The sequence below is a fragment of the Lactuca virosa genome, chromosome 1 (assembly GCF_052849685.1).
Source record: "Lactuca virosa cultivar CGN04683 chromosome 1, Lactuca_virosa_CGN04683_v6, whole genome shotgun sequence".
Lineage (NCBI taxonomy): Eukaryota > Viridiplantae > Streptophyta > Magnoliopsida > Asterales > Asteraceae > Lactuca > Lactuca virosa.
In genome coordinates, this window is record NC_136426.1 from 150,096,921 (window position 1) to 150,108,778 (window position 11,858).

At 34.3% G+C, this 11,858-nt stretch overlaps 1 long non-coding RNA gene across 2 annotated transcripts; it reads right to left on the reverse strand.

Moving 5' to 3' along the window:
* Positions 1 to 7,100: 7,100 nt before the first annotated feature.
* On the reverse strand, positions 7,101 to 8,780 carry LOC145107051 (uncharacterized). Of its 2 annotated transcripts, none has more exons than XR_013707719.1 (3): positions 8,387 to 8,780; positions 8,107 to 8,176; positions 7,101 to 7,414 (listed from the first exon to the last, which is right to left on the reverse strand). It is a non-coding gene; the product is annotated as an uncharacterized LOC145107051 (long non-coding RNA). The 2 variants fall into 2 exon arrangements; XR_013707718.1 differs by having other exon boundaries at positions 7,101 to 7,577.
* Between the last annotated feature and the right edge of the window lie 3,078 nt (positions 8,781 to 11,858).

The window sequence follows — 11,858 nt, forward strand, 5'->3', positions numbered from 1 at the left end:
GGTTGGTGATCGTGTCCTTCTGAAGGTCTCACCCTGGAAAGGCATGATACATTTTGGAAAGTGTGGAAAGCTGAATCCATGATACATTGGACCATTCGAGATCCTCGCTAGGATTGGTCCCGTAGCATACGAACTTCGTTTACCCCGAGAACTTAGTAACATTCATCATGTCTTTCACGTCTCGAACCTGAAGAAGTGCCTGTCCGATGAGACACTTGTGATTCCCATCGATGAGATCAAACTAGACGAGAGCTTACACTGCGTAGAGGAACCCGTAGAAATCATGGGTCGGGAAGTCAAACGAACGAAACAAAGTCGCATACCGATAGTGAAGGTCCGCTGGAATGCCAAGCGAGGACCTGAATTCACTTTGGAACGTGAAGAATCAATGAAACAGAAGTACCCTCATCTTTTTCCGAAACCATGATTTGTATTCTATGTTTGAATTTCGGGACGAAATTCCCTCTAATGGGGGGATGATGTGACAACCCGAAACTTTTTCCGTTACCGTTAATCAACTTCCGTTAATAAAAAATTGATTTTTTTAGTCTCGTCAAATTCCTTCGGTTTGGAAAATCACTTAATTATATAATTGAACTTTATATACGAGTAGGGACCAAAGCAGCGTGAAATCCGAGTTTTCCTTCGAACAAAACAGCAGTTCTTAGGCAGCCTGACTGGATTTCACGGCCGTAAACCTGTTTACAGCCGTAAACTCGTTTTCCGTTAATGCCAGGTGGACCGCACCACCGACCACGAAAACCCCCTATAAATACGTGTCCCTACCCTTCATTTAGACTTTTCTGCCCGAAAACTCTCTCCTTCTCTCTCTAGACTGTTGACCGTAAACACCAAAAACGCCCTTATTCTTCCGGAAATCATCGAGAATCACCATTGGGAGTCATTTCGGAGCATTTAGAACACATTTTCATCGAAATCCAACATCATTGTTCTTGAGTTTATGGCCGTACACGCTTCAACTCATCAAATTTTCAAAGGCCGTAAACACGTTTACGGCCGTACACTCATCGAATCTTTAAAGGTCGTAAACCCCAGTTCACGGCCGTAAACCCCCTTCACGGCTGCAAACCCTTCTTGAGTGCTGAAAAACCCGTTTTCCTCGATTCAATCAAGTCTCGGTAACATTCATTAACCGAACACAAGTGTTTTTCTAACACTTTACTTAACGAAATCGCTAATTTAGATGCATATATGTATTTATTGATATTAGGATTCTATTAAGTGCCACGTACAACGACCCGGGGATCTTCATTTCCAGTCGACGTTTTCACACATCAATTGTGAGTTCATACCCCTACATTTTTCCGAGTTTTTAATGTTTTCAGGGGGAGAATACAAGCCAAACATAAATGATTTTATGAAACTTATACAAAAGGATTTCAATAAACTTAAAACGGATGCAATCGATACAAATATACAATTTCTATACTTTTATAAAATATTTAGATATTTTATCCCTTTTGTACTATGCTGAGCAAAAGGAACACTTTTAAATTGGAAACATAATTTCATAGTTTTCAGAACAGTTTACAAACCAAGTACATAACATTTCACACAAACTATAGTAGGTATAGTTTGGGAATTCATACAAGATTATACATATATATACAAAAACTATAGTAGGTATAGTTTGGGAATTCATACAAGGTTATACATACATGCACATAAACTATAGTAGGTACAGTTTGGGGATTCATACAAGGTTATACATACATACACACAAACTATAGTAGGTATAGTTTGAGAATTCAATATATGGTTATACATATACATATACACATCTTTTATAAACCTTTCCATTATTTAGAAAAAGGGTTTTCCTGTATTATTACTTGTAAAGTCGTTAATCTAATTGGAGACACGTCCTTGGGCGCTTACAAACATAACCAAGTGGAGGACTACTCTTATGAACCAGAGTCTCCTCGAGGGAGAACGTGATTTTGTGTATAGATCTATACGGGACTGACTATCCCGCACCTTGCTGCTAGCTACAGTAGGACCGGCAGGTCTAGGGGTGACAAAGTCATAAAGGATACTTGTGCCCGATTCGCGCCATGTCAAGTTTAGTATGGTCATAAAACTCGCAAGTAAATAACAACGATATATTTACGTCGTAATATACTTTACATGAGCAATGATTACTTAGCACAAGTATGGAAAATACATGGTTTCTTTATGAGAAATAAAATTACTATACGTGCTGGTAACAACCAAGGTTTCAAACGGAACATTTCATTCATACTAGTGATAAACAGGGTTTTCATACATAAGATACTATACAAAGATTTTGTACAAGAATACACTCATACTACGGTTGATAGTAATTAGAATACAAACTAACGTTTTTCTATACTACAACATAATACAGTATCAAACACATATGTTAGAAAATATCGGATTTTCTTGGAAAACATACAAACATTTTACAGATTCAAAGACATGTTTTCTCTACAAAAACATGCTTTTGAACTCACCAGCTTTATGCTGATACTCTTTTCAAAATTGCTTGTATTCTCAGGAAATCAGTAGACAGGTACCTCAGCAGACTTTTGAGAAGACATAGCGTATAGAGTCTCGTCTTTATTTTGGTACTTTTGATGTATAGAAACAAGAATTGAACAGATGTAAACCTTTTTCATATATGTATTCAATGTAATGGTTGTATTTACTATGATTTCTATGATACAATTATTGTGATACTATACATGAAGTCATCCACCCCCGAACGTTTCTGTCATTCTGGTTTGGGGGTGTGACACAAACTCTCTCAAGAACAAGAGTGCAGTTCTTCAAATAACTTCATCATCTAAGTGATTTTCACTCCTTGGTAAGTACTTCTACAAATTCCTTGTGTTCTTACACTCATTTATGTTCATTTCATATCTCCTTACACACACAAATTTCGTGTGAATAAATCCTAGGGTGTTAGGAACTTCAAGTGTTCTTCAAGAATATCTTGGAGTTTTGGCTTACAAACTCTTCTCTACACTTCAATCCTTTAAACAAAACAACCAATGTGAGCTTCATACCCCTTATTTTCGTGTTTTACTATCTTTAGGGGGAATACAAGCTTACTTTTGTGTTAAATCTTGGGATATATGCTTGCATGTGTGTACTTTTCATACTTATGTGTGTTATGCTATGAACTCTTGATAACCCTTCATGAACTCGAGATTTTATCCAAGTTTTTGGGTTATTGCAATAAGTTACTCTATGTGGTTTTACAAAATAGTTAGACATGTTGAATATGTGTAAAAATCCACCAAGAAACTAAAGAAATTACAAGAAGGAACCATATTTGTCGATAAAGTGCAAAATGGACTAAAAGTGTTATTTTCATGAAAATGAACTCCTTTTTGTGTCATTTTCGGCACTAAAGGGAGTAAAATGGTTATTTTCATAAAAGTGGACCATTTATTTATTTTTAAATAAAAATGGATCGAAAAGGAACTTTTTATCAAGTTTGGGCCAAATATGACATTTTAATTTAAAATGGGCCGAAAAAGGAATTATTCAACAAGGTTGGGCCACATATGGCATTTTCAATTAAAAATGGGTCTTAAGTTAATATTTTAACAAATTGAGCCATTTTTGATGTCACACCCCGGCCGTCGGCGGAAACACCGGGCGGTGTAACGTCATTTCTTGTATCATAGTTATCAACATCCTGAAAACACATGAATTTAAAATACGTCAACATAAAGTTGGTGAGTTCACAGGTTTTGACTCCATATAAAAATAATATTTTTTTTCTAAGTTCAAAAGTTTAGTTTTGAAAGTATCATTTTGACTCTCAAACAATTAATATATATATCCTAGGTATAATGGTTTACTTACCAAATAAGTATATACCTATAAGTCTTATATATTAAAAATATAAATGTTTGTAATTCCATAAAAACTAAGTTGCTAAGTATAAATCTTATTTCAATTCTATACGAGTAAGTAGAATAGGTATAGTGGTCTACTTAATATACAAGTAATATACCTATCCGATTTTTATACTTAGAGTATAAGTCCTTGGGATACTTATACTTAACATTTATACTTGTATATCGACAAAGTATAATGCATCTAAAATTTTGCTACCATGAGCCTGTAACCGCTGCTACGACACAATACCTCTGATAAAACACACTCATGATTTCCATGAGAAACAATACACTCATGATTTCCATGAGAACAACACTGTACGCTTCATCAACGCCGGAACAATAACAAGTAAAAGGATAGTTTGTCACTTGCTTATGGTTGACTGTAGCTAACAATCACAAGTGGGGTTGTCAACCCGTATACTAATTATACACGACTTCCTCGCTCACAAGGGATTAACGGTTACAGTTCAGAGGATTTCCACTAAGATCCCCAATCTTAGTTGATGAATACAATTACTCATGTAGACTTCGACGGCTTCCTATAGCTCTAACAACAAAAACATTTTCATGTCTAAAACCCTAAGTTACTAGACTATGCTTTTAAACATTACTCCTAACTTCACAACATTTAGGCAGTATAACAGCTACAACTTGAAGTAAAACCAGGTTTTATCTTGACATAAAATCAATAACAACAACAACATATAACATACCAAGTTTTATCTTGTCATAAAACCAATAATAGAAACATACTTTATAAATTAACATATAGAACTTCCGAATATAACTTCGGAACTATATCGCACACAACATATATATAGAATCCAAAGTATAACTCAAGATCTACATTAGTATAATAACATGCTAACAAGTTGATAATAGTTGTATATATTCAAAATATTATATTTAAACAACTATATCCCGGTTAATATAACTATCTACGTTGATACTAATATACTATCATATAGACATAATATTAACGTATATACAATATTTAGCATGCGTTTCCCCCCGAAATATTAGAAAGTGGGGTCGTGAAACTCACCCTAGTAGCGTGATCTATAGAATCTAAACGGTCAGAGGCTCGTCGTTGTCAGGCTCGGGAAGGGAAACGGCCTTCGGAAACGAGAGAGAGTGAAAGGAAAAGGTGTAAGGAATGAATGAGCTTTGATCGCTATTTATAGGCTGTTCTGGGCCATTTCACGTCGTGACATACCTAAGGTCACGTCGTGAACATCCATGAGTCACCCCGTAGCTTTAACACGTGTTTTCTAGCCCCGATTAATGTCCCTGACATGTTTCATGTCGTGAACTTCATGTTCACATCGTGACTTAAGGCGGCTAGGGTTTCTGCCATGTGTCATGCTCTTAGACAGCTGCATCTTCGGAAGGTCATAACTTTTGCATACGAGATCCGTTTTTAACGTTCTTTATATCCACACGTAGGTATTTCCGAGTACTACAACTTTCTTTTAGATTCCAATAGCTAATTCTAAGTCTATTTTAAATTCCTCTTATTATAGAGATTTATAGTGTTCGGTTTATCATAATTTCTTCACGCGAAGTCAGATTTAGACGTTCTCTATATTTTTGGAATCGTATGGACGTATACTTTGAGTTATATCATAAAAGTTCATACTTGTATTAGAATTTATTACGAATTACATAGTAAGTTTGTCACTTTACTAGTTTAACAAAATCACATTACATGATTGGCATAATCACATGTGATTGTTATTGACCTAATTTTGACGGGTGTTACATTTGACACTCGCGGAAAATATGGATCAATCCTAATGTTTTGGATAAAATTGAGCCATTTCCGACACAATCGATAAAAAGGAATACATTATTGTTATCTAGGGATTACAGTCGAACATATACTCTCGTAACACGATTCTAATGAACACACGATTACATAAACCGTTAAGGCTCTAGTGAGACATCATCTTCACCCGTACCTACCTAGCGTACAATTTAAGTCCCGTAGTTAGTAGGTATAACCAGAGTCTCCTGGAGGGTGAGCGAGATAATTGTGTATAGATCTATACGGGGATTGACACCCCTACACCTGAGTTGTTCGCTACAGCTAGACGGGGCCAGTCTAGGGTGACAAGTATCTTACCGAAACCGACGCTTGAAGAACGTCACGATAGGCATAACAGTCACATCAAGCTTTGTTATGACGACTCACATAGAGATTAACCTATACCATTTTATTACGGGGATAAACTTAGACTTCACTAGTTTTATATAATATAAAACTACACATTTCTCTTTATACACCAGTAATACTATTTCAGTCTTAGGGTCTAAGACTATAGGCACATACTGTCAGAAAATATTGGATTTTCTGGGAATATTCATTACGCACTCCAGTTTTCAAAGGGATACATTACACTCTGTTTCAACAAGTACAAACATTGTGTTGCTCGTTCACTTGCACTGTGTGGATTGTCCACATTGTGTTGATCGTCCACTTGCATGTGTGGATTGTCCAAATTATGTTGATCGTCCACTTGCATTGTGTGGATTGTCCACAAGCATGGTGTTGAACATTGGGTATTTACCACATTACTCCGGCCTTAGGGTTTTAAGGCTACGATTTCTCATACATACAGAAAATATAGGATTTTCTGGGAACACAAACCTCTCACATACATAAATATTGGATTTATGGGAATATTCAAATTACACTCCAGTTTTTCATACAATAGAAAATACAGGATTTTTTGGGGAATTTCCCGATACATTTCAAAACAAGATTAACAAGAATACACATGCCATAATACAAGGTTTGAAACAAAACTCACAAACTATTTTTATAGAAAATATTGGACTTTCTGGAGTTTACGAACTAACGCAAAGTTTTCGTACAAACATACTTATGAACTCACCAACATTTTATATGTTGACGCTTTCAAAATTGCTTGTATTCTCAAGAACGCAGTAGGCAGGTATAAGAGTCTCGAGTACCGGATGTTTCTGCTGCATTTTGGATTTTGCTTGCTAATGTCACTTTTGATGTAATTTATGAACAAATACAATATGTAAAACAATGTAAATTTGTTATCATAATGTATGATGTGTGGATTGCTATGTTTCAGTTATATTCAATTGTTATGATATTATACAATGACGTCACCCGCCTCCGGATGTTTCCGCCGTTCTGGTTCGGAGGTGTGACATGAATGCTTGATAAAATGAAGAAGAAAACTGAATGATTGTATTTCTAAGCAACCAAAATCATAAACCAGGGAATGTTCCCTTCTCTCTATCACGAATGATACTGAGAGCCACAATACAATTCTTACACCTCACACACCCCTGACCTCACAATACTCCTTTCTTTTTATTCTCATTTCTCTCTCTTCTAACAACCTTCTAGCCACTTTTCTCAAATGATTGTTTTGCCCTTACAGAGTATACCCGCATTACTCTTGGTTTGGGAACATGTTGTGGTAGTATTTCCCCATCTGTGTATCAGAGTAGGTTTCCATTGTATGACATAAGGCATTCTGCAACACAAAAACAACATAATTATATTACTACTTGTATATCACTGCCAAATAATTGTAAAATAAAAAATAGGGAGAAAGAGTTGCATGTGCATCTTCGGTCATTGAATTTGCATCATTGAGGATGATAATCTTAAAAGGTGGGCAAGGATAACCATAACACCTGATCACACAAGCTACAATATTAATCAAACTGTGGCTATGATATGAGAGAATAAAAGTCAAATAAAGCTCATATGAGAGGGGTATTTAGAAAGTAATAAAAGAAGGTAAACTATCTTTGAGGTAGACATTGTATACCCTTGATGCCCAGAACCAACAGCAACTACATCAAAATTCTTAATTTTGAATATTGTATACATTGATTCCACACTCATCACTATCATTCAGATCAAGAACCCTACATTAAATGCACAGTTCCTGACTGTAAAACCAAATAAACAGCACTCAATAACAATTAACAAGACCTAAAATTCCCAAACAGATCTTATTAAATTTAGGGTGGGTTTTTTCATGACATTCTTTTACTACTGTTCATTTGTAGTCAAACTAGCTAACAAGAAAGACCTCATTTTACAATATTCTGTTACATTTCTAACTCTACCTATTTAGTTATCATCAATGGTAAGGTAATGAGAAAATTACCAAAAAGAAACTAAAACAAATAAAAAAAAAGGTTCAAATATAGGTACCCATAACAATGGCGAGGGCAGTGGTAGTTTTGCCGGTTCCAGGTATGTCATTAAAAAGCCTGTGTGGACACTGCACCAACAAATCAACTCAACTCAATAATAGAGATCATGAAAAATCTTGGATTTTTAGTTTCAATAGCGCAATAGATGAGAAAACTAATATCAATTTCGAGTTGAAATGACCCCGTTTGAAAGTCATCGATAGACAGATCGAAAATTCTCTCGAAATTGAAATAGAAAACACTAAAAATATTTTTTGAATAATACAAGCGACTTTTACATTGGCGGTCTTGAGCGTGTTGGTGAGGACTCGGACAACTACGTCTTGGTGAGCAACATCTTTGACTCGCCTGGGTCGGCTGGAATAATGATTTTACACACATACATACAACAAAACATAAATCAGCTGATAGGATACAAAAAACAAAGAGAGATTATGATAGGTTTAGTTGTCATTTCTCGCCCCAAGGTCGAGAGCTCTTCAGCAATGGCGGCATCCCCTCTCACACTCTAACTTTCCCAAACTTTTGTGTTTGTATGAGGAGGAAACGTAGTGAATATGAATAGGTTCATATCTAATTATATAGAGTAACAGGGAATCGACTGTTTGGGGAAAAAATCCCACATAAGATGATTACTGTGGGAGGTTTTGACGTTGGGGAGGAGTTATGAAGATGAAGATGAGATATGTGTTTGTTTCGTATGCCTGATATTATAAAAGACATTTAGCAAAGATGAGAAGACTTTAGGCGGGAAAACAAAGAAAGTATTCCCGCTAAAGTTTTTATTTTTTATTTATATGCATTCTATTTAATAAGGGTATTTTTTTATTTATATGCATTCTATTTTCTAAAGGTATTTTTATCTCTCTATCATCCATATCCTTCTAAACTTTAAGTATTACGTCAATGTCCTTATAAATTTTAAAATTACATGTCATTCTAAAACGATAATATTTGGTGTGTGTGTTTTCTTCTTTCTGTATGTGTTTGTTTTTGAAGGTCTCGTTTCAATACCTATGTGCCTTTAGTTTAGTTGTATCTGCTAAACCTTTTCATGTTTTCATCATGGGTTTATCCTTGTACTATGTTGGCCTGTTTATGCCCTCTGTCAATTGGTGTCAGTTAATTGAAGATTTCAACCTCATTACACCCGTTTTTTGTTGTTCGGATGCTTTACGCTCTCAAGGTAACTAGTGGGAAGATTTTTTGTGTTTTGGACTATTTTACACTTTTGGGTTTTGTCTTCTGGCTTTGGGATTTTGGTCTCTGATTGTATGGTTTTGTTTCTTTAGCTTGTTGTTGGTGATGATTTTAAGATCAAAAAACAATATAGTCAAGCTCATAATTCTACAACGTAGTGTAGATCATCTTCTAGGAATGACAGTAAAGTGCTCATGGTGGTTGAGCCTCTATTCAGTCATAACCACATGGTACAGTTAATTGAAACCACCTGGTATAGTTAATTGAAGTGATCCTGAGACTCTAAATGCACTGCTTGGAGTATGAATTTCATTGGTGATGTCAGGACAAATTTAAAGACCTGTTTTTGGATGCTTCAGGTGGATTTTGGGTGATTTTGACATTTTTACCCTCAACATAACTAATTCAAATATAAGTTTTATATTTCATTTAGGAAGGGTATTTTAGTAACATCTTATATAATTTTGAATTTAGATAAGTTTTTTAATATTATATTACATTAATTTTAATTAAAAAACGAATTTGGATATATATGTAAATAATAAAGTTATAGAATGACATATACGTAATTTTTAAATTTATAAGGATATTAACGTAATATTTAAAATTTAGAAGGATAAGGATGAAATTTTCCCTAATTAATATATGTTACTAATACTTATTCTTTAAAAAAAAAAACAAAAACATAAACGTTGGAATATCCATGACGAAAAACGCAAAGCATATGTGCTAATGACTTGCAACCATAAGTGGAGATCATACATGAAGAGGCATAAAAAGAATTTCTTGGCCAATGAGAATAAGAGAAATCCACTTGAAACCTACTCATATCTGGAGAATACTGCATTGCAAAAATTTAAGGAAAGGATATCATCAAAGGAATTCCAGGTTTGTAGGATATAATGTCTCTTGATAATATTAATCATTATGTTGTAGTTTTATAATTGTGGTTGTTGCTTTTATTGGCAGGTTATAAGTGAGAAAGCAAAGATGAGTTCAATGTGTAATACCAATCCAGCCCGAGTAGGCCCACATGGGTATCAAGGCCAACAAACCTAAGTGGGAACTAGAGAAGGCATCGGGTGAGCTATCGTCACAGTTGTATGAGAAAAAAAAGCGAGCGTTCATTAGATTATGTGTTGGCGAGAAGATCTAAAAATGAGTCAGGGTAAAAAATAATACCACCTAACATGGAACCCATAGTAAAAAAGCATGTAAGATTGTTCTTAATTTTGTTTTTTAAGATTTTTATTTTTTTTGTCCAAGTAATTGTATTGACTATTATGTTGTTTGCATTAACATATATATGTCCAAAAAGAAATATCCGAAGGTGATTTGTTGCTGGTCCAGAGAGGATTTGTTGACTATGGCGATAGGACCAGGGGAATGATATTGGCTTAGGAAAGGGGATGCAAGGACTTGACAAAAAAAGAGGAAAGTCGTGGACAAAGAAGTTGTTAGTAAGATGTTTGTGTAGTTAGATGAAGCTATGACCCAATTGGTTGAGTTATGAAAAATGTTTGCGATGCAAAAGTCTAGGAACCAAGTCCCGAATAATGTATGCTTTGGTGTTCAAAACAATAGTTATGGCTCGACGTGGACATTAGATGCTTTAGATACGATAAAGGTAATTCTTTATTATAACATCAACCTTTAACAACTAATAAAATCCATAACTCAATGAGTCGGTTTATTTATTTTTATTACTAATTCTAGTTGATTACATAAACTTATATAATTATGTGGTACAAGTTGGGAAAAGAGTAATGAAATTCACTTGTTTCTTGTTTCGGGCAAAACAGAATATGAAAATAGTGTATGAAAATATATACACAATTGAGTTAGAGTTGATGACTAATCATAGTCTTCTATAATTGTTTCAAAAAGGTTACAAACTAATCCCCTATATGTGTTATGTATGTGTTGTACAGAGCGAACAATAAAACTAGATAAATAGAACTTGTGTAAAAATTACCGAATGGTCCCTATGTTGCAGTAATTATAGAAATGGTCCCTGTAATTTTTTTATACATAAATGGTCCCTGTAAGAAAAAATTAAAAATCCCTGAATTTACAAAAGAAGGCACTATTCAGAAAAAATTACAAAAAAGGTTCCTCTAATGTATTGAAATGCAGAATTTAACATATTTTTCTGTTTTAATGTGTTAGGTTTATGTTTTTTTTCTTTTTTATTTCTTGATATCATATTACTTTGAACTTTGTTGTCATTTATGTTTACTAATTGTGATTTTGTGTTACCTTATGGTGATATGAACCAAAAATGTATAGAAATGCAGAATTGATCACTATGTTATACAAATGTACAATAATGGTCCATGTGTGATAGAAAATATACTAAAATAGTTCCAAACTTTTATATTTAGCATATTTAGTTTAATTTAGCATGTTTTTCTGCTTTAATGTGTTAGGTTTATGTTTTTTGAATTTCTTGATATCATTTTACTTTGAACTTTGCAGTCAAATTATGTTTTATATCAAAATTTCTAACATATTGACACATGAAATACACTACATGCTATATGATTGCAG